General features: G+C 48.2%; 2 protein-coding genes across 3 annotated transcripts in view; one reads left to right on the plus strand and one right to left on the minus strand.

The window, feature by feature from the left end:
- S100A13 (S100 calcium binding protein A13) overlaps window positions 1-24,284 on the minus strand; it is a 67,653-nt gene that overhangs the window by 12,845 nt on the left and 30,524 nt on the right. Inside the window, exon 1 of one of the 2 annotated variants that reach the window (XM_068251461.1) lies at window positions 7,865-7,973. The exons of the other annotated variant lie outside the window; for it this stretch is intronic. The gene's annotated coding sequence lies outside the window, so the exon portion shown is untranslated. Of the gene's footprint in view, window positions 1-7,864; window positions 7,974-24,284 lie in introns of those variants that run through there. 2 annotated transcript variants of the gene reach the window in all.
- The window catches only part of S100A1 (S100 calcium binding protein A1), a 59,640-nt gene that overhangs the window by 12,833 nt on the left and 22,523 nt on the right, over window positions 1-24,284 (plus strand). The window lies entirely within an intron of this gene.

A 24,284-nucleotide genomic window follows, 5' to 3' on the forward strand; every position in this document is an offset into this window, starting at 1 on the left:
CCTGCAGCTGTAGTGTGGTCAGTAATAAGTATTAGAGAGTGTATATATAGAGAGCGGAGTCATATACCTGGTATCAGGAGAGGAGATGTGGATCCTGCAGCTGTAGTGTGGTCAGTAATAAGTATTAGAGAGTATATATAGAGAGCGGAGGCACACCTGGTATCAGGAGAGGAGATGTGGATCCAGCAGCTGTAGTGTGGTCAGTAATAAGTATTAGAGAGTATATATAGAGAGCGGAGGCACACACCTGGTATCAGGAGAGGAGATGTGGATCCAGCAGCTGTAGTGTGGTCAGTAATAAGTATTAGAGAGTATATATAGAAAGCGGAGGCACACCTGGTATCAGGAGAGGAGATGTGGATCCAGCAGCTGTAGTGTGGTCAGTAATAAGTATTAGAGAGTATATATAGAGAGCGGAGGCACACACCTGGTATCAGGAGAGGAGATGTGGATCCAGCAGCTGTAGTGTGGTCAGTAATAAGTATTAGAGAGTATATATAGAGAGCGGAGGCACACACCTGGTATCAGGAGAGGAGATGTGGATCCAGCAGCTGTAGTGTGATCAGTAATAAGTATTAGAGAGTATATATAAAGAGCGGAGGCACACCTGGTATCAGGAGAGGAGATGTGGATCCTGCAGCTGTAATGTGGTCAGTAATAAGTATTAGAGAGTATATATAGAGAGCAGAGGCACACCTGGTATCAGGAGAGGAGATGTGGATCCAGCAGCTGTAGTGTGGTCAGTAATAAGTATTAGAGAGTATATATATAGAGAGAGCGGAGACACACACCTGGTATCAGGAGAGGAGATGTGGATCCTGCAGCTGTAGTGTGGTCAGTAATAAGTATTAGAGAGTATATAGGGAGAGCGGAGTCATATACCTGGTATCAGGAGAGGAGATGTGGATGCAGCAGCTGTAGTGTGGTCAGTAATAAGTATTAGAGAGTATATATAGAAAGCGGAGGCACACACCTGGTATCAGGAGAGGAGATGTGGATCCTGCAGCTGCAGTGTGGTCAGTAATAAGTATTAGAGAGTATATACAGAGAGCGGAGGCACACCTGGTATTAGGAGAGGAGATGTGGATCCTGCAGCTGTAGTGTGGTCAGTAATAAGTATTAGAGAGTATATATAGAGAGCGGAGGCACACACCTGGTATCAGGAGAGGAGATGTGGATCCAGCAGCTGTAGTGTGATCAGTAATAAGTATTAGAGAGTATATATAAAGAGCGGAGGCACACCTGGTATCAGGAGAGGAGATGTGGATCCTGCAGCTGTAATGTGGTCAGTAATAAGTATTAGAGAGTATATATAGAGAGCAGAGGCACACCTGGTATCAGGAGAGGAGATGTGGATCCAGCAGCTGTAGTGTGGTCAGTAATAAGTATTAGAGAGTATATATATAGAGAGAGCGGAGACACACACCTGGTATCAGGAGAGGAGATGTGGATCCTGCAGCTGTAGTGTGGTCAGTAATAAGTATTAGAGAGTATATAGGGAGAGCGGAGTCATATACCTGGTATCAGGAGAGGAGATGTGGATGCAGCAGCTGTAGTGTGGTCAGTAATAAGTATTAGAGAGTATATATAGAAAGCAGAGGCACACACCTGGTATCAGGAGAGGAGATGTGGATCCTGCAGCTGCAGTGTGGTCAGTAATAAGTATTAGAGAGTATATACAGAGAGCGGAGGCACACCTGGTATTAGGAGAGGAGATGTGGATCCTGCAGCTGTAGTGTGGTCAGTAATAAGTATTAGAGAGTATATATAGAGAGCGGAGGCACACACCTGGTATCAGGAGAGGAGATGTGGATCCTGCAGCTGTAGTGTGGTCAGTAATAAGTATTAGAGAGTATATATAGAGAGCGGAGGCACACACCTGGTATCAGGAGAGGAGATGTGGATCCTGCAGCTGTATGTTGGACAGTCAGGCTGCCGTCTCTCTGCACGCAGACTGATCACTCTCAGCACTCACAGAGGCAGCTGTGTCCCCCCCCACCACACCCCCAGGCCCAGCACCATAACAGGCCCCAGTGTTCTGCTAAATGGACAGGGAGGCAGTGTGCAGTACAGGGGGCCCCACACCACCTCCCCACCACACCCCACCAACACACAACACCTCACTGTCTGCCATGTGTGAGCAACACACCACCCTCCACCTCCTCTGTTACTAATCTGACACCTTTTTCTATGTGTACCCCCTATGTATTCCTATGTCTTGTGTATTATATCTTCCACCCTGCTCCCTGTGTACCCCAAATATACTTACCTCCTGTATACTACATCTGTCACCCTGCTGCCTGTGTCCCACAAAATATACCTATATACTACATCTGTCACCCTGCTCCATGTCCCCCCCCCCCCCCCCTCAAATATACTTATCTCCTGTATACTACATCTGTCACCCTGTACACTGTGTCCCACAAAATATATATCTGTCACCCTGCTGCCTGTGTCCCACAAAATATATATCTGTCACCCTGCTGCCCTTGTCCCCCAAAATATATATCTGTCACTCTGTTCCCTTGTCCCCCAAAATATATATCTGTCACCCTGCTGCCCTTGTCCCCTAAAATATATATCTGTCACCCTGCTGCCCTTGTCCCCCAAAATATATGTCTGTCACCCTGCTGCCCTTGTCCCCCAAAATATATATCTGTCACCCTGCTGCCTGTGTCCCCCAAAATATATATCTGTCACCCTGCTGCCCTTGTCCCCTAAAATATATATCTGTCACCCTGCTCCCTTGTCCCCCAAAATATATATCTGTCACCCTGCTGCCCTTGTCCCCCAAAATATATATCTGTCACCCTGCTGCCCTTGTCCCCCAAAATATATATCTGTCACCCAGCTGCCCTTGTCCCCCAAAATATATATCTGTCACCCTGCTGCCTGTGTCCCCCAAAATATATATCTGTCACCCTGCTGCCCTTGTCCCCCAAAATATATATCTGTCACCCTGCTGCCCTTGTCCCCTAAAATATATATCTGTCACCCTGCTCCCTTGTCCCCCAAAATATATATCTGTCACCCTGCTGCCTGTGTCCCCCAAAATATATATCTGTCACCCTGCTGCATTTGTCCCCCCAAAATATATATCTGTCACCCTGCTGCCTGTGTCCCCCAAAATATATATCTGTCACCCTGCTGCATTTGTCCCCCCAAAATATATATCTGTCACCCTGCTGCCTGTGTCCCCCAAAATATACATCTGTCACCCTGCTGCCCTTGTCCCCCAAAATATATATCTGTCACCCTGCTGCCCTTGTCCCCCAAATATACCTATCTCCTGTATACTACATCTGTCACCCTGTACACTTTGTCCCACAAAATATATATCTGTCACCCTGCTGCCCGTGTCCCTCAAAATATATATTGTCACCCTGCTGCCCTTGTCCCCTAAAATATATATCTGTCACCCTGCTGCCCTTGTCCCCCAAAATATATATCTGTCACCCTGCTGCCCTTGTCCCCCAAAATATATATCTGTCACCCTGCTGCCTGTTTCCTCCAAAATATATATCTGTCACCCTGCTGCCTGTGTCCCCCAAAATATATATCTGTCACCCTGCTGCCCTTGTCCCCCAAAATATATATCTGTCATCCTGCTGCCCTTGTCCCCCAAAATATATATCTGTCACCCTGCTGCCCTTGTCCCCCAAAATATATATCTGTCACCCTGCTGCCCTTGTCCCCCAAAATATATATCTGTCACCCTGCTGCCCTTGTCCCCCAAAATATATATCTGTCACCCTGCTGCCTGTGTCCCCCAAAATATATATCTGTCACCCTGCTGCCCTTGTCCCCCAAAATATATATCTGTCTCCTAGGTGGTATATCTGTCACCCTGCTCCTTGTGTCCTCCTCACTTAAGATGAGGCGAACCTCAGGTACAAAAAAGGGTACATGCGAAGAGGGAAGGCTCTGGATCCTATAGAGCAGTGGTTCTCAACCTTTTTGAAGTCGTGACACATCACGCCAAACGCTCCGATCTCTGTAACACATCACACACGCCCCAACCCACCCATTAAAACACTCTCAGACTAAGTATAGGTAGGTAGGAAGCCAGGTATAGGTAGCCAGGTGTAAGTGCCCTCAGTATAAGAAGCCAGGCATAGGTGCCCTCAGTATAGGTAGCCAGGTGTAGGTGCCCCCAGTATAGGAAGCCAGGTGTAAGTGCCCTCAGTATAAGAAGCCAGGCATAGGTGCCCTCAGTATAGGTAGCCAGGTGTAGGTGCCCCCAGTATAGGAAGCCAGGTGTAAGTGCCCTCAGTATAGGAAGCCATGTATAGGTGTCCTCAGTATAGGTAGCCAGGCATAGGTGCCCCCCAGTATAGATAGCCAGGCACAGGTGCCCCCAGTATAGCCAGGTATAGGTGCCCCAGTATAGGTAGACGGGAGTAGGTGCCCCAGTATAGATAGCCAGGTATAGGTGCCCCAGTATAGGTAGACGGGAGTAGGTGCCCCAGTATAGATAGCCAGGTGTAGGTTCCCCCAGTATAGGTAGCTAGGTGTAGGTGCCGAGTATAGTTAGCCAGGTGTAGGTTCCCCAGTATAGGTAGCCGTGTGTAGGTGCCCCCAGTATAGGTAGCTAAGTGTAGGTGCCCCAGTATAAGTAGCCAGGTTGTAGGAGCCCCAGGATAGGTAGCCAGGAGTAGGTGCCCTCAGGCTCAGGATAGGTAGTGAGGTGGAGTTGCCCTAAGGATAGATATCTAGGAGTAGGTGCCCTCAGGATAGGTAGTAAGGTGTAGGTGCCCTCAGGATAGATAGCTAGGAGTAGGTGCCCTCAGGATCAGGATAGGTAGTGAGGTGTAGGTGCCCTCAGGATAGATAGCTAGGAGTAGCTGCTCCCAGTAACATGTGCTGGCGGCGGGTCACTCACCAGCTCCATGCGTTCCAGCACAGTCTCCCTTCCTTACTTCTTTGGCTCTACCTCCGCTCCGTGTATAGTAGGAGCAGGGCTACATAAAATGGCCACTGATGTCTGCATTTGTGGACATCGGCGGCCATTTTTTTTTGTATCCTTGCTCTTACTATACACGGAGCAGAGGCGGATCCCATAAGTGAGGAGGGGACAGAGGGGGTACGCGGTGAGTGGTAACACATAGCCATAGCGGCTCCATATTACTGCACAAGTGCGGCGGCCATGCTAGTGCCAGAAGAGGAGCACGGCTCCAATGTTCTGGAGGGTCCCGGTCAGCGGCAGAGCACCTGAGGACAATGTGGGAAGCCCTATTCTTAGGTAAGTATGTCTTTTCTTACCCCCTTTTCACCTTGAGTTCTCTTTAAGATCTGACGTCAGCCCACTGTACAAACACTAGAACCTCAGCCAACACGGTGCTCAGTGCCTGCCTCAATCTGCCAGTCCCATGGCTGTACATAGCAATGGCATGGTTTTCCAGAACGCCCAATCGATAACAAGCAATCGGCAGACACTGGGGGACATCTGCACACACCTGGCACATAAAATAATCCTGAACAACCGTTTTGGGCAACCTAAGCTGCAGGTGTGTCCAGGACCTGAGACTGGCTGTAAATGATACAGTAGCTCATCATGTAATTGCTTGTGTAGCAGCGGTCTCCATATACATTTTTGCATACACTAGTTGGGTTTCCTTTTATGTGATTGGCTCCCTCACTGCCAATGGCATTAAGCAGGGCAACTGCCCATTCTGCATGGAGTAACGGTCATACAGGGCACTGCTGTGGATGGCAAAGGTAGAAATCAAAAATCGTATTTACTGTTAACGATAAAATGTGGGCAGGATGGAGGCATAGAGGTTAGCGCTCTCACCTTGCAGCACTGAGTCCCCAGGTTAAAATCCCATCCAGGGCACTATCTGCAAGGAGTCTGTATGTTCTCCACGTGTCTCCGCTGTGCACTCCAGTTTTTGCCCACAGCCCAAAAACATACAGCTAAGTTAACTGGCTTCCGCCTAAACTACGATACATACACCACAAGACGCATACATAGACAAGGTACATGAAGGTGAAGCTCACAGCTTCCAGCTATAGCAGGAGTGCCCAGCTCGTCTGGTCAGACTAGTCCAGCTATTTCTGTAAATAATCAGTGATATTTCACCCCTAGGGCAGAGAAAGCTCCTGTGCGCAAGTGAAACAGCTTTTTGCTGATCGCTGGTGATCAGCAAAACGCTACCAAAGTGCCCAGTGTGAACTAGTCCTATAAGCACCTTTCTGAGCGCTTGTGATTGCTGAGCGCTTTAAAAATCACTCCCATTCACTTTCATTAAAATCACGGTAAAAATCACGTGACATTTTTACGTGAATTTTACCGCGATTTCAATGAAAGTGAATGGGATTGATTTTTAAAAAGCACTCAGGAAGCGCTCAGCAATCACAAGCGCTCAGAAAAGTGCTTATAGGGCTGGTGCACACCGGAAGAGCTTTTCTGAGCGCTTTGTGATTTTAAAAGCACCTGCTAATGTTATCCTATGTGTGGGTTCTCACTGGAGCGATGTGATTTTGGAAAAAATCCCCCATAGCCTTGCATTAGCAAGAGCTTTTAAAATAGATCAGTAGGACTGTCAGGTAGCGATGGGCTCACGAGTAGTTACCTACTCGAATTAGTGATTCAAATGAGGCTTGATTGCCTCAGCTGAGCGCATGGGAGATGAGGGGTTACTTACCCAGAAGTCCGTCAGCTTCTATGCATCCCAAACGTCTTGCACGCGGCCTATGGGACGTGTTGCTAGAGTCAGACTCACTACCGCACACTTCCTCCTTCCGGCTTGATAAAGGAAGTGCGCGGTAGTGAGTCTAGCAACGCGTCCCATAGGCCGCGTGCAAGACGTTTGGGATGCATAGAAGCTGACGGACTTCTGGGTAAGTAACCCCCCGTCTCCCATGCACGCAGCTGAGGCAATTAAGCCTCATTTGAACCACTAATTTCGAGTAGGTAACTACTCATGAGCCCATCGCTGCTGTCAGGCAGTGTTGCCAACTCATCCCTTTAAAGAGACACTGAAGCGAAAAAAAAAATATGATATAGTGAATTGGTTGTGTACTATGAATAATTACTAGAAGATTAGCAGCAAAGAAAATATTCTCATACTTTTATTTTCAGGTATATAGTGTTTTTTCTAACATTGCATCATTCTATAATATGTGCACATTACACAAGACTCAGCATTCAAAATGAGTCTTTCAGAGCAGTCTGTGAAGTAATGACCTCTCCTCTAGCAGAGAAAAAGTAAATAGTCCAGGAACAGTTGAGATAATAAAAGTCAGATAACAGCCCTCTCCACGACTAACTTAGTCGGAGAGCTTAATGGCTTGTTTGCATAGAGATAACAACTGGAGTTTCTCAACTCTTCCTGTACTGGAAACAATTAGACTGATGTATCTGATCTTAATGTTTTATTTCTTAGCTGTGCTACACATACAAATCATAATATCATTTTTTTTCGCTTCAGTGTCTCTTTAAATATTGAGAAATATTAATTATATAGGTCTTGTGGCTAGTTAGATGCAGTTTACGTAGCCCCGGAACCTGCATAACTTATGTGTCAGTATTTAAAGGAATGATTTGGCAACCCTGCTGCCAGGCAACTGGCATTATTTATAAGGAAATAAATACTGCAACTTCCATAGGTCTGACACCTAAAAGTTCCTTTCAAACAAGGCAAGATTGCTTCTATATTAGCAAGCTCATAGAGATGAGATGACATGTACAGCATGGATAGGGGATCCCTGGACACAGCCAGTGCCTCACACATGCAGCATCACAGGGTGGATCCCACCAGCCCAGATCTGTTAACCCCTCACATGCCAGACAGCCATGCAGTTCCAGGAGCAAGCAGGGGACAAGGCGAGCAGCGCAAAGGTCCTGACACCTCGTACTTACAGGCGCTGTGGCTCTGCGAAAGGCTCCTGCACCTTTAAGGCATTCCTGGCCGGTTTGAAAACAGGATGTCAGGGGTGTGTGGAGCAGGAGGCGGAGGAGAGGGGCGGCGCCCTCAGCTGACTGCAGAGCCTCTTCCTAATAAACTAGCAATTCACTGAACCATCCCAGGGAATTTCCTGAGTGCAGCTGCAGTGGCGGGCGCAGGGCAGCAGGGGGCAGGCCGGACACTGCGCCGCCTATGTATAGGGTGACACTGCTTCAATTATGAATGCTGGGGGACATTGTACATGAAATTAAATATTAATTATTTACACGAGGCTTGTCAGCAGCGGCTGGAGAGCGGAGATTAAAGGGAATGACAAATTACCCCGTGGAATACGAGACCCTTGCTTACGTCCGCCATGACAAAGAGCTTGCAATCTAGCGTACGGATCTTTTAGATTGCAAGCTCTTTTAGGCAGGTGCGTCTCGTCTCCTGTGTCACGTCTCCGTGACCGTTGGCCTGGAGCGTGTAATCGACACCCCTTATTTATTGTTCAGCGCTGCATAATATGTTGGCGATTTATAAATACTGGAAAGGGTGACGATGATTAGAGATGCGGGAACAGAACGATCTTGCGCTGTATAAGATTAGCTAGCGAGGGCGAGGAGACGACCCTGTATAACTGTTTCCCTCATTTCAGCCACAGTGGATGATTTGTTATAGGATATCTGAAGTGGTAGATGACATGATGAGATAAACACAGGTACATGTAGTACTAGCCCTACTAAGAAATTGTCTGAAGTCTCATTCTGTTACGGAAACTGTTAAAAAAGAAAAAAAATAGTTGTATTATATCTATGCAAATGAGGCAGTCAAACAGAAAGTCGAAGTTAAAGATGGCCCTGACAGTTTGCCATCTGTGAACCTCATTGCATTGTGGGATACATTTCAGAATGTAAATCAGGGAGAGGAAAGACTTTACAATGGGCAAACACTGACTAAATCATCTATACATGAATAGTGTAAACAATAAGCAATTTTATTCATTATGTAACTTTCACTACAGTTCTTCTTTAACCCCCTTGGTAGTATGATTCTTTCCGGATTTTAGAGTCTAAAAGTGGTACAATTCCTTTGCACCCTTTCAAACCCTAAAGCCCCATCTACCCGATACAATTTTTGTGCGATTCGATTCATCGATTTGATTCAATCCGACATGACCGATCGGGATTCGATTGGATTTGCCATTGCAAAACAATGGCAAATTGAATCGAATCCCGATCGGACATGTTGGATTGAATCGAATTGATAAATTGAATCGCACACAAAAAATTGTATCCTGTAGATGGGGCTTAAGACCTGGAAAAAATCATGCTGCCAAGATCTGCAACAGTTCCAGTAATCACTCACCTCTCTGGCTCCAGCGCTGCAGTTATGCCTCCATCCTCCGGGTGGCGCTGCAACTCTAAAGTGAGATTGCCGGCGATCTCACAAGGAGGAAGCAGAGCCCTGGAGGAGAGGAAGAAGAATGGCAGCCGACGGAGGTATGTAGAAACGCCCGCTGCGCGCTATACTCTGCACACCGCCTCCAGCGGCTACCCCGAGCAGAGGTCGGGATAACCGATCTGAGCTGCGGTTTTCCGCTCTGACCCTAGCTCGGGGTTACCACCAAGGAGGTTAAAGGTAGAGTGACCATATTTTTGTGGGTCCAACCTGGGACGGGGGGGGGGGGCGCGGGGGGGGGGGGGCCGGCGCGCGCAGCGCGCCGTGGCGAAAAGTGGGAAGGAGTGAGGAGCACGCAGCGGCGAAGACTGGGGGAGGGGGGCTGCGGCGCGCTCAGCGCGCCGCGCCGGAAAAATGGGCGTGGCCATGACATTGTATGGGCGGAGCTAACGTAATGATGTAACAGCGAGGCATAAGAAAGCAGTGTTTACGCCATGATGTGGACAAACGAGACTTTGTATCATGGGTGTGCAGAAACTGTGTGATGCTAATAGTATACCGTAACCACAAAGCAGCAAACATAGCCATCTATGACCATTAAATAATAAATGCAGTAACAGTTACCCCGGACACCAGAAAATAAAAGCAATAGGCAACATGTCAGTATAAAATAAATGCAATGCGGGCAAACATGTCAGTACAAAATAAACGCAATGCGGGCAACGTTAGTACAAAATAAACGCAATGCGGGCAAACATTTCACCAGACAATAAACGCAATGCGGGCAAACATGTCAGTACAAAATAAACGCACTGCGGGCAAACATTTCACCAGAAAAGAAACGCACTGCGGCCAAACATTTCACCAGAAAAGAAACGCAATGCGGGCAAACATTTCGCCAGAAAAGAAACGCACTGCGGGCAAACATTTCGCCAGAAAAGAAACGCAATGCGGGCAAACATTTCGCCAGAAAAGAAACGCACTGCGGGCAAACATTTCACCAGAAAAGAAACGCACTGCGGCCAAACATTTCACCAGAAAAGAAACGCAATGCGGCAAACATTTCGCCAGAAAAGAAACGCACTGCGGGCAAACATTTCGCCAGAAAAGAAACGCACTGCAGGCAAACATTTCGCCAGAAAAGAAACAATGCGGGCAAACAATAACATTTCACTAGAAAAGAAACAATGCGGGCAAACATTTCACCAGAAAAGAAACAATGCGGGCAAACATTTCACCAGAAAAGAAACAATGCGGGCAAACATTTCACCGGAAAAGAAACAATGCGGGCAAACATTTCACCTGGAAAAGAAACAATGCGGGCAAACATTTCACCTGGAAAAGAAACAATGCGGGCAAACATTTCACCTGGAAAAGAAACAATGCGGGCAAACATTTCACCTGGAAAAGAAACAATGCGGGCAAACATTTCACCTGGAAAAGAAACAATGCGGGCAAACATTTCACCTGGAAAAGAAACAATGCGGGCAAACATTTCACCTGGAAAAGAAAGCATTTACTCACCTGGCAGAAGTGTCCGGCCTCTGGCGCGCTGCTCCGTCCCGGGACCGTCTTGTTCCTCCTGCTCTGGTCTCCCGCGCTGACAGGGCTACGGCAAGATGGCGCCCGAAGCCCTGTACTAGTGACACAAATAGGTCTCCAGTACAGGGCTCCGGCAGCCATCTTGCCGTAGCCCTGCTCGCCTGCCGGTGTCGGAAACAGACACCGGAAGAGGAGGCTGGAGCGGGGCTGCGGGCAATGAACTGGCACGGCGTCTATAGACGCCGCTGCCAGTTCATTGAGGAGAGAGTGGCCAGAGTCCCGAGGCCGGGACGTCCCGCTGCTGAAAGCGGGACGTTTCCCGGGACCTCATTAAGCCTGGGACAGCGGACCCCGAATCCGGGACGCGTCCCGGGCAATCCGGGACGTCTGGTCACTCTATTAAAGGGGAACTGAAGAGAGAGGTATATGGAGGCTGCCATATTTATTTCCTTTTAATCAATACCAGTTGCCTGGCAGCCCTGCTGGTCTATTTCTCTGCAGTAGTATCTGAATAACACCAGAAACAAGCATGCAGCTAGTCTTGTCAGATCTGACTTTAAAGTCTGAAACACCCGATCTGCTGCATGCTTGTTCAGGGGCTGTGGCTAATAGTATTAGAGGCAGAGGATCAGCAGGGCTGCCAGGCAACTGGTATTGCTTAAAAGGAAATATACATGGCAGCCTCCATATACCTCTCTCTTCAGTTCCCCTTTAAGCCTCACAGGCTCAAGTAAAGTCGTTTGAAACATCCGACAAACGACAGATTTCACTGAATCGTACAATAATCGTAAAAAATTGATCCAAACGACAAGCTACCGATATCAGGCATTTTACTTGATCTATCTGGCGAATCAACTCAGGCTAGATTCACAGTGGGATGTTATTGTCCTGCGTTAATAAAGTCGCATAACGCGGGCTACCGCATTGCAATGTTAACCCTATGCAGCGTTCACACTGCGATGTTAAAGTCACGTTGCAAAATCTTGCGTTTATTGTGACGCACTGCTGCAGTGCGTTACCTCTAAATGCAGACTTTAACAGATATAAGGAAGCATACTTTTCATTGCCTGTATGCTTCGCTGTACCTACTGTATGCGACAGTAACGCAGCGTTTAGTTGCGGTGCAAGTTTTTTGGTGCGTTACATTGTAGTTTTGAGTTGCGTCCTTAACGTCACATCATAATGCAACGCCCTAATGTGAATCTAGCCTCATACAATCGGACAGATATCGTGCAGTCGGCCAGGTGTACACTGTTCTACAGAATGTGTGCAAGGTCGCTTGCGCACACTGTATTTCATTGATTTCTATGGGTACCTCTGGCTGCACACAAACCTCTGTTGTGCCTCGGGTACCCAAATCTTCTATTGCTATTGATATCAGATGGGTTATGCAGGTCATAAAAGATTACCAGAGATTTAATTCAGAACCAGTCTGTAGAATTGGTTCACCGGGGGCTTTCAAAGGCTGCCAGTGGGACCAGGGAGAAGACCGCAGCTGCGGCGAGGCACACAAATGACTTCTAGGGGCTGAAACTCCAGTGAAGATAACGTCATTTAAAAATGCTTACTTTTTACAATAATTATGTATAAATGATGTAGTCAGTATTTGCCCATTGTAAAATCTTTCCTCTCCCAGATTTACATTCCGAAATGTATCACATGGTGACATCTTCACTGCTGGCAGGTGATGTCTGTGGAAGGAGATGCTGCTTTTTAGGCAGTTGGAATCAGATGTTATTTCCCACAATGCAACAAGGATCCCACAGTATGATGTCAGCTCCCTGATTTTTTTCCCTGATTGTTTTCATACTGTCCCTAATCTTTTAGAGCAGAGAGGAAGTTCTGAGCTCAGATCCACTTTAAAAGGGAACTGAAGTAAGAGATATGCGGAGGCTGCCATATTTATTTCCTTTTAATCAATACCAGTTGCCTGGCAGCTCTGATGGTCTTTTTCTCTGCAGTAGTTTCTGAATAACACCAGAAACAAGCATGCAGCTAGTCTTGTCAGATCTGACTTTAAAGTCTGAAACACCTGATCTGCTGCATGCTTGTTCAGGGTCTATGGCTAATAGTATTAGAGGCAGAGGATCAGCAGGGCTGCCAGGCAACTGGTATTGATTAAAAGGAAATATACATGGCAGCCTCCATATACCTCTCTCTTCAGTTCCCCTTTAAGCCTCACAGGCTCAAGTAAAGTCGTTTGAAACATCCGACAAACGACAGATTTCACTGAATCGTACAATAATCGTAAAAAATTGATCCAAACGACAAGCTACCGATATCAGGCATTTTACTTGATCTATCTGGCGAATCAACTCAGGCTAGATTCACAGTGGGATGTTATTGTCCTGCGTTAATAAAGTCGCATAACGCAGGCTACCGCATTGCAATGTTAACCCTATGCAGCGTTCACACTGCGATGTTAAAGTCACGTTGCAAAATCTTGCGTTTATTGTGACGCACTGCTGCAGTGCGTTACCTCTAAATGCAGACTTTAACAGATATAAGGAAGCATACTTTTCATTGCCTGTATGCTTCGCTGTACCTACTGTATGCGACAGTAACGCAGCGTTTAGTTGCGGTGCAAGTTTTTTGGTGCGTTACATTGTAGTTTTGAGTTGCGTCCTTAACGTCACATCATAATGCAACGCCCTAATGTGAATCTAGCCTCATACAATCGGACAGATATCGTGCAGTCGGCCAGGTGTACACTGTTCTACAGAATGTGTGCAAGGTCGCTTGCGCACACTGTATTTCATTGATTTCTATGGGTACCTCTGGCTGCACACAAACCTCTGTTGTGCCTCGGGTACCCAAATCTTCTATTTCTATTGATATCAGATGGGTTATGCAGGTCATAAAAGATTACCAGAGATTTAATTCAGAACCAGTCTGTAGAATTGGTTCACCGGGGGCTTTCAAAGGCTGCCAGTGGGACCCCGGAGAAGACCGCAGCTGCGGCGAGGCACACAAATGACTTCTAGGGGCTGAAACTCCAGTGAAGATAACGTCATTTAAAAAATGCTTACTTTTTACAATAATTATGTATAAATGATGTAGTCAGTATTTGCCCATTGTAAAATCTTTCCTCTCCCTGATTTACATTCCGAAATGTATCACATGGTGACATCTTCACTGCTGGCAGGTGATGTCTGTGGAAGGAGATGCTGCTTTTTAGGCAGTTGGAATCAGATGTTATTTCCCACAATGCAACAAGGATCCCACAGTATGATGTCAGCTCCCTGATTTTTTTCCTGATTGTTTTTATACTGTCCCTAATCTTTTAGAGCAGAGAGGAAGTTCTGAGCTCAGATTCACTTTAAGATAGATTGTATTGCTCACCTTGCATATCAATTTAAGGTTAGGTGTTAGCGAGGGTCTTGATAGGTTAGGGGCCGCTTTGGGAGGGAGGGGCGATTAGGGTTAGGCTTTGGAGGGGGTAAGTTAGGGTTAGGCATTTGTAGAGGCAGGGCTCTGTGTGAGAATAAGGTTGAGTTTAGCTTTAGTAAAATATCGGTAAAGTTACAGATATTCCACTAGCAGGTTTTTCAGGGGCCCAAATTTACCAGGCGCCCTATTTGCATGTACGCATCAAAGCATCAGTTAAAGTCTATAAATCATTACTTGTGTCCATTGGAGAGAAGAATTCCGCTGCACCGATCTCAGGATAAAAGTCCAATTTTTATTGAGGCATTTGTGGACAGACAGCAATACAGCTCACGCGTATCAGAGCAAATTTATGGCTCCTTAGTCATAGCCGTAGTCATAGTCTCAACTATGACTAAAGGTGGCCAGTAACGATACAGTCTTTTCCATCCAATCTTACCATTTCTATGTAATATAAGTAGAAAAAAACAACGTTTTGTAAAAAATAATACCTTTTAATGGCTAACTAAGGGCTTGATTCACAAAGTGTTTGCACGCTGGTGAAAAGGCCCTTATCACGCCTAAACTCACTTTAGGCATGATAAAAAGAAACTCGCGCGAAGTTACCGCGCGTACGCGCGTAAGTGCGTGCGCAGCACCCGACGCTTCGCGCGAAGCTCCCATTAAGCCCTATGGGACTTTGCGCGCGCGCGAACGCGCATACGCGCGAACTTCGCGCGAAGAGCAGGAAAAAGCGGTGATAACTCAGTGGTGAAAAGGTTATCACGCCTAAAGTCTTTTAGGCGTGATAACTGGGTTATCACCGCTTTGTGAATCAAGCCCGAAGAGTTAAATGATGCAAGCTTTCTGGGATCTAGTCCCCTTCTTCAGGCATATTTCCAGATGTTAGGTACAGAAACTTTTTTGCTATGTAATATAAGGTAACTGCCTAAATTATCCATTCAATATATTCACTCAGTTTACCCTTATACTACATTGATTTGGTAAAATTGGATGAAAAAGATTGGATCATCAGTGGCCACCTTAAGGAGCCGGAGGCAAATCGGTGGAGGCGCCCTTAAAACGTATTAAAAGCCAATATAGGACAGTCAAATAAAATAAAAATAGGTATCTTACCTCATCAGAAGACCCACATAGGTGGAAAAGGGAGTCTCTATTAAAATTAAAGGGTTAAACTGTAGACAACGCGTTTCACGGGACACAGCCCGCTTCATCCGGTCAATAAACAGAAACCTAAAATAAAACATTTACCTTAAAATTCTGATCAAAAATATCTAATCCAGAATAAAATTATCACAATCACAATTTTGCACTGCACGGAAAGCAAAAAACTTGTCCACCCTTAAAACCGTGTAATAGATATAGTATTAATATAAACCATAAGCATATGTATGACACAGCATAGACATGTACGATTAGATACTTTTGATCAGAATTTTAAGGTAAATGATTTATTTTAGGTTTCTGTTTATTGGCCTGATGAAGCGGGCTGTATCCCGTGAAACGCGTTGTCTACAGTTTAACCCTTTAATTTTAACACAGACTTCCTTTTCCACCTATGTGAGTCTTTTGATGAGGAAAGATACCTCTTTTTATTTTATTTGAATGTCCTATATTGGCTTTTAATAAGTTTTAAGGGCGCCTCCACCTTTGCCTCCGTATCCCTTACCTCTTTGAGGTGCTACTATACTACTGGGGAGACCATCCACCAGTATATAGGACCATAGGAGGAGAGCGACTGCCTGGTCCCAGAGTGTTCCAGAATACCGAGCGGAAACATTTTTTTTCCACATGCGATTGTCATTGGTTGCATCAGGGCAACCCGCCTTTGTGAGTATTCATTACCCACATCATTATATAACCCACTTGTTCTAACGATACTACACCATATGGGCTCCTGGTCTCATCTTTTCCCTAGGCCTAAGAGGTTCTCCATAGTGTGGTGATCGTCAAGGACCTTCCCAGAAACACAACCAAATAGATCAGCAGGGCTGCCAGGAAACATGTATTGTTTAAAGCGGTATCGTCACCATAAAAATCAAATTTCAACAGCAACTGGTCTGTGTGTATTAAGTGATAAAGATGCTAATCCTGCATTCAAAACTTTCAAAACTTTTTCTGCTGTTATGATTTAGAGTTATCACATACTTAAGGAACACTGGCCCTTTAGTAGTCCGTGCCAAAGAATTGCATGCTGGGGGTTCTTTTTATCTATAATCTATTCCTCCTCTTCCCTTTATTTCCCTGCCAGCTTCTTATCTGAAACCTAATCCCCTACTCACTTGTGTTTACAAGCAAGGCTGAGGCGACTCAGCGATTGGAGGAGACAAGAAAAAAAGTAAAGGGCAGAAATTACATCACGAGTTAGCCTTAACTGACATGGCCCCCACCAGGAACAGAATTCTCGTAATTTACTATATAACATTCACTGAAATCAAAACGTGGACAGTATAATACATGTGTTATGTAAGTAGGTCAAGTATTTATCTACTTATATATGTGTTTTTCCCCTGGCATAGTATGGCTGATCCTACTGCTTTAAGGAGCCATACGTTTGCTCCGATACACGTGAGCTGTATTGCTGTCTGTCCACAAATGCCTCAATGAAAATTGGACTTTTTGTAACGATTGGTGTCAGCAACACAGATAATTCTGATTATTGGTGATCTGCAGTATCACCAATAATACAGATGCTATACCTGATTATATGGTGATCTGCAGAATCACCAATAATACTAGTATAGCCTGACACGTGACAACCAGTGGAGGATCGTGTTTAGGTGTAACAGTAGTTCAGATGAAAGAGCCTACCCGAGGAGCGTGTGACTCAGCCTGCAGCTGATGCTCACCTAATGGCGGGGTGAATCAGACAGTACTGCAGGCAAGAGGGCTAATGTGGATAATACAATACTGCTGGATACCTGATCACCTAAGGAGCAAGTGATTCAGAGTGTACTGCAGACCGGTAGTGTTTGGTGCACAGTATAAGGAGAGAACCACAGTAGAGCTGAACTCAAGCTCTCTTGAAGGACAGATAGAGCGGACTGTCTTGCAGCCTAGGAGTAGTTGATACAATAGGTGCTGAAGCCCGGTTTGATTCAGGCGTTACTGCAGCCTGGGCTAGAGTGAGACAGACAGTACTGCAGCCTAGTAAGTGACACAGATAGTACTGCAGCCTAATGGCGAGTGACACAGATAGTACTGCAGCCTAATGGCAAGTGATACAGATAGTACTGCAGCCTAATGGCAAGCGTCACGGATAATACTGCAGCCTAGGATACCTGAGGAGCAGGTATCCTGACTAGAAGGCAGTATCCTACACCTAGGAGATTGGTGCAGAAAACTTATTTCCCTCACTGGTGGCAGGGCCCACCAGTGCGGGTAGAGTGGTCAGACAGGCAGAGTTTGGCAACGAGCGGACAGACAAAGTACAGAATCGGAAGACTGATTTAACATCAGGGACAGGCTGGGTCGGCAACGTGAATCAGATAGATTGAGGTACAGAATCGACAAACGGAAGAATAGTCAGAGGAAGCAATGTCATAACAAATAAACAATGCACTAGTACTTTAAAGCTATCAACAGAATCTAGCTAAGTGTGAATTCCCACCTCCGGCTGGTTCTAACACACTTTGGGAACTGACTGAGGTCTGAGAGCTAACACAATATAGCATACGCAACAGCAGACACGGAACTACTGACAGGCCTGCTCTATATATACCCAGCGCCGCCCCCATCCCTCAGCCAATCCGGATGCCCGCTGGAGTCAGCTGACCGCAGGATCAGCTGACCCCCCTCTTAGCTGCATAAAGGTCCTGTCGCTCTGCTCGCGCAAAGCCCTTAACCTGTGAGCAATGGAAGGACCAGGCATAACTTGAGCATTTGACCGCGCAGCAGAGGCCGCCGGCTGATACGCGGAGATAGCCGCCCTGCCGCTAGTCTCTGCGGCGGCATCTCCGCCATTTTTCACAGTACCCCCCTGAGGAGTGGACTCCGGACACTTCCCACCCGGCTTCTCCGGGTGCAATTTATGAAATTCTCTCCTCAACTCCTCAGCATGCATGCGACAACTCGGCACCCAAGTTCTCTCCTCCAGTCCATATCCTTTCCAATGGACCAGGTACTGCACAGAATTCTGCACTAATCGAGAATCCAAAATCTTCTCGATCTCATACTCGGGTTGATCATCAACCATCACAAAAGGGGGGGAGGGGGGGAGAGGAATCCACGTGCACAGCCGGCTTCAAAAGAGACACATGGAACGATCTCACACCTCTCATGCTGGTTGGGAGATCAATTGCATATGTGACATCATTAATCTTTTTTGTGACAGGATATGGGCCAATAAACCTAGGTCCTAACTTGGGTGACGGTTGTTTCAATGCCAAATGCCGAGTCGAAACCCACGCCATGTCCCCTGGGGAAAACTTCCACTCGACAGAGCGTTTCTTGTGTGCCTGTTTTTTCTGAGACTGAAACACCTTCCCCAAATTCCTCTTAACCTCCTTGGCGGTAACCCCGTGTGTGACACGGGGTAAGCCGCCGGAGGGTGCCGCTCAGGCCCTGCTGGGCCGATTTTCATAATTTTTTTTTTGCTGGACGCAGCTAGCACTTTGCTAGCTGCGCCAGCACTCTGATCGCCGCCGGCCCCTGCCCGATCGCCGCTATCTGCTGCGGCGCGGGTCCCCCCCCCCCCCCAGACCCCAGCGCTGCCAGGCCAATCAGTGCCAGGCAGCGCCGAGGGGTGGCCCGGGACTCCCAATGACGTCCCGACGTCAGTGACGTCGGTGACGTCATCCTGCCCCGTCGCCATGGCGACGGGGAAGCCCTCCAGGAAATCCCGTTCTATGAACGGGATTTCCTGATCGGAGATCGCCGAAGGCGATCGAAGCGGGCGGGGGGATGCCGCTCAGCAGCGGCTATCATGTAGCGAGCCCTCGGCTCGCTACATGATTAAAAAAATTTTTTTTTTTTAAAAACTGCTGCGCTCCCTCCTGGCGGTATTTTTCATACCGCCAAGGAGGTTAAAGGGAAGGTTCAGGGAGGGTGGGTAAAAAATAAAAATCAATTTCCACTTACCTGGGGCTTCCTCCAGCCCATGGCAGGCAGGAGGTGCCCTCGCCGCCGCTCCGCAGGCTCCCGGTGGTCTCCGGTGGCCCACCCGACCTGGCCAGGCCGGCTGCCAGGTCGGGCTCTTCTGCGCTCCAAGGCCCGGAACTTCTGCGTCCCACGCCGGCGCTCTGACGTCATCGGACGTCCTCCGGGCTCTACTGTGCAGGCGCAGAACTACTGCGCCTACGCAGCACAGCCCGGAGGACGTCCGATGACGTCAGAGCGCCGGCATGGGACGCAGAAGTTCCGGGCCTTGGAGCGCAGAAGAGCCCGACTTGGCAGCCGGCCTGGCCAGGTCGGGTGGGCCACCGAAGACCACCGGGAGCCTGCGGAGCGGCGGCGAGGGCACCTCCTGCCTGCCACGGGCTGGAGGAAGCCCCAGGTAAGTGGAAATTGATTTTTATTTTTTACCCACCCTCCCTGAACCTTTCCTTTAACTAAATTCCAAATCTCCTTTAATGCCCTTTGCCAATCCCCCAGAGCCGGGAAAGGGGAAGATGCCACCGGTAAAGGAGAAAACTTGGGAGATTTTCCCGATACCACCTGAAACGGGGAAAACCCTGAAGAGGAACTCTTCAGGTTATTATGTGCGAACTCTGCGAACAGCAGGAATTTTACCCAATCTGATTGTGCATCTGCCACATAACACCTGAGGAATTGTTCAAGGGACTGGTTAAGTCTTTCGGTCTGGCCATTGGTCTGTGGATGGTAGCCTGATGAGAAAGATAGGTCCATACCCAACTGATGGCAGAAGGCTCTCCAAAATTTCGACACAAACTGGACTCCCCTATCTGACACCACATTCTCCGGAATGCCATGCAGCCGGAAGATGTGCTGAACGAAGAGATCTCTGCTAATTCTTGGGCCGAGTGGAGTCCTTTCAGAGGGACGAAATGAGCCATCTTGCTGAACCTATCTACTACCACCCAAATGACCGTTTTACCCTTAGACCTAGGGAGTTCCCCTACAAAGTCCATTGACAAATGAGTCCAAACTCATTTGGCACTGGTAGAGGTTGTAACGTGCCAACTGGAGCCTGGCGGGAGGGTTTGTTTCTAGCACAAACTGAACATTCTCTCACAAACTCCTTACAATCAGAAGCCAGCGAAGGCCACCATACACATCTAGCTAAAAGATCCTGAGTTTGAGTAGCCCCTGGGTGCCCAGCATTCTTATGGGTATGGAATAGTTGTAGTCGGAAGGGAAGTGGTACAAACATCACCCCGTCAGGTTTCCCCTCTGGGATATCTTGATGATACGGAGCCAGGGTAGCTGCCCAGTCCTCCCAGGTCTCGGTAGCTGCCAACACTACCTTCTGAGGTAGAATGGACTCAGGAGTTGTGGGCTGGGCTGTCTCAGGCTCAAAACACCTAGACAGAGCATCAGCTTTAACGTTCTTGCTCCCTGGTGTGTTAATGAATAATGAATAATATAATATGAATAGTGATAATGAATCTGAACCTTGAAAAGAATAAAGACCAACGGGCCTGTCGAGGACTAAGCCTCTTGGCCCCTTCGATGTACTCCAGGTTCTTATGATCTGTATAAACCGTAATTGTATGTTCTGCCCCTTCCAGCCAATGGCGCCATTCTTCAAAGGCTAATTTGATGGCCAAAAGCTCCCGATTACCAACATCGTAGTTCCTCTCTGCCGGAGAGAACCTACGTGAAAAGAAAGCACACGGGTGCAGCTTGCCCTGAAGACCAGAACGCTGAGACAGCACAGCCCCGACCCCTATTTCAGATGCATCAACTTCCACAATAAAAGGGGAAGGTGACGTCCACATGTCTCATGATGGGGGCGGAGCAAAACAATTTTTTCAAAGTGGCAAAGGCTGCTTGAGCTTCTTTCGACCAATGATATGGGTCAGCCCCTTTCTTGGTAAGACTAGTGAGGGGTGACACTACTGAGGAGAAACCCTTGATGAATTTCCTGTAGTAGTTGGCAAAGCCAATGAATCTCTGGAGTGCCTTCAGTCCCACAGGTTGAGGCCACTCCAAAATAGAGTTGGGCCGAACCTCCGATTTTAGGTTCGCGAACCGGGTTCGCGAACTTCCGCGGAACGTTCGGTTCGCGGAAAAGTTCGCGAACCGCAATAGACTTCAATGGGGAGGCGAACTTTGGAAAAAAAAAATTCTGCTAGCCACAAAAGTGATGGAAAAGATGTTTCAAGGGGTCTAACACCTGGAGGGGGGCATGGCGGAGTGGGATACACGCCAAACGTCCCCGGGAAAAATCTGGATTTGACGCAAAGCAGCGTTTTAAGGGCAGAAATCACATTGAATGCTAAATGACAGGCCTAAAGTGCTTTAAAACATCTTGCATGTGTATACATCAATCAGGGAGTGTAGAGTACTGCTTCACACTGACACACCAAACTCACTGTGTAACGTACCGCAAACAGCTGTTTGTGTAGTGACGGCCGTGCTGGACTGGTGCGCACCATGGTGAGAGTGCAGGTTTTGGTGGCTTTACAGCCCATATGGTCGCCTGGCTGATGTAGCTGAATGACAGAACAGTGACTGTCCAGCTGATCAAATTTGGTCTGACCACAATGAAGCAACGACCTTATTATCTTTTGTGTGCCCCCCGAGACACTCATCTAGGCGCCGGTCATTGCTTCATTGTGATACGCAAGCCCCTTCACCACGGCAAGGTAATGATCATGAAGGGGAATGGGCGCATGTACATGCCTTTTCTTTTGTTGTTGCAGCTGCCCGCAGTGCAGCCAGAAAAATTAGGCAGTCATGTACACGCACCAGAAAATTTATTACAGCGGCCGCTGGTAGCAGCGGCCTAAAAAATTCAGCAATCCGCCTGGAGTCCCGGACCCTGTTGGTGGTGGCGGAGAAGGTAGTCAAGCGGCCTGCAGGCAGACATGCTGTGTGGAGGGACTGGGAGCGACTTAGTCTTCTTGGGGCAGGCCAGGCAGCCAGTCACACGGCGTGCAGGCAGAGATGCTGTGTGTGCGGGGACTGACTTAGTCTTGGGGCGGGCAGCAGCCCTCCGGGATCCATGCCTCATTCATTTTGATAAAGGTGAGGTACTTAACACTTTTGTGACTTAGGCGACTTCTCTTCTCAGTGACAATGCCTCCAGCTGCGCTGAAGGTCCTTTCTGACAGGACGCTTGCGGCAGGGCAGGAGAGAAGTTGGATGGCAAATTGGGACAGCTCTGGCCACAGGTCAAGCCTGCGCACCCAGTAGTTCAAGGGTTCCTCATCGCTGTTCACAGCAGTGTCTACATCCACACTTAAGGCCAGGTAGTCGGCTACCTGCCGTTCCAGGCGTTGGTGGAGGGTGGATCCGGAAGGGCTACGGCGAGGCGTTGGACTAAAGAACGTCCGCATGTCCGACATCACCATGAGATCGCTGGAGCGTCCTGTCTTTGACTGCGTGAACACGGGAGGAGGATTAGTGGCAGTGGTACCTTGCTGGCGTTGTGCTGTCACATCACCCTTAAAGGCATTGTAAAGCATAGTTGACAGCTGGTTCTGCATGTGCTGCATCCTTTCCACCTTCAGGTGAGTTGGTAACAGGTCCGCCACTTTGTGCCTGTACCGAGGGTCTAGTAGTGTGGCCACCCAGTACAGCTCATTCCTCTTGAGGTTTTTTATACGGGGGTCCCTCAACAGGCAGGACAGCATAAAAGACGACATCTGCACAAAGTCGGATCCAGTACCCTCCATCTCCTCTTGCTCTTCCTCAGTGACGTCACATAAGTCAACCTCCTCCCCCCAGCCGCGAACAATACCACGGGAAGGTTGAGCAGCACAAGCCCCCTGCGACGCCTGCTGCGGTTGTTCTCCTGCCGCCGTCCCCTCCTCCTCCTCCTCCCCCAAAGAAACACCTTGCCCATCATCCTCTGAGTCTGACTCGTCTTCTGCACACGACTTCTCTTCTTCCTCCTCCTCCCCCCTCTGTGCTGCCGCAGATGTTGAGGAAACAGCTGGGTCTGATGAAAATTGGTCCCATGCCTGTTCCTGCCGTAACGGTTCCTGGTCACGCTCATTCGCAGCTTCATCCGCCACTCTACGCACAGCACGCTCCAAGAAGTAAGCGTAGGGAATTAAGTCGCTGATGGTGCCCTCACTGCGGCTCACCAGGTTGGTCACCTCCTCAAACGGCCGCATGAGCCTGCATGCATTTTTCATCAGTGTCCAGTTGTCGGACCAGAACATCCCCATCTTCCCAGACTGTTTCATTCTACTGTAGTTGTAGAGGTACTGGGTGACGGCTTTCTTCTGTTCTAGCAGGCGGGAGAACATGAGCAGGGTCGAATTCCAGCGAGTCGGGCTATCGCAAACCAGGCGTCTCACCGGCATGTTGTTTTTCCGCTGAATTTCCGCAAAGCGTGCCATGGCTGTGTAAGACCGCCTCAAATGCCCACAGAACTTCCTGGCCTGCTTCAGGACATCCGCTAAGCCAGGGTACTTTGCCACAAATCTTTGAACAACTTGATTCATGACATATGCCATGCAGGGTATGTGTGTCAGCTTCCCCATATGCAAAGCGGCAAGCAGATTGCTGCCGTTGTCGCACACCACGTTGCCTATCTCCAGGTGGTGCGGGGTCAGCCACTCATCCGCCTGTTTCTTAAGAGCAGCCAGGAGAGCTGCTCCAGTGTGACTCTCCGCTTTGAGACAAGACATGTCTAAGATGGCGTGACACCGTCGTACCTGGCATGCAGCATAGGCCCTGCGGAGCTGGGGCTGTGTAGCTGGAGAGGAGAACTGCCACTCAGCCAAGGAGGAGGAGGACAGCGAAGAGCATGTAGCAGGAGGAGAGGAGGTGGCAGGAGGCCTGCCTGCAAGCCGTGGAGGTGTCACAATTTGGTCCGCTGCGTCCTGCTTGCCATCGTTCACCACCAGGTTGACCCAATGGGCTGTGTACGTAATGTAGCGGCCCTGCCCGTGCTTGGCAGACCAGGCATCCGTGGTCAGGTGGACCCTT

Source organism: Hyperolius riggenbachi, chromosome 9, assembly GCF_040937935.1.
Source record: "Hyperolius riggenbachi isolate aHypRig1 chromosome 9, aHypRig1.pri, whole genome shotgun sequence".
NCBI classification, from domain to species: Eukaryota; Metazoa; Chordata; class Amphibia; order Anura; family Hyperoliidae; genus Hyperolius; species Hyperolius riggenbachi.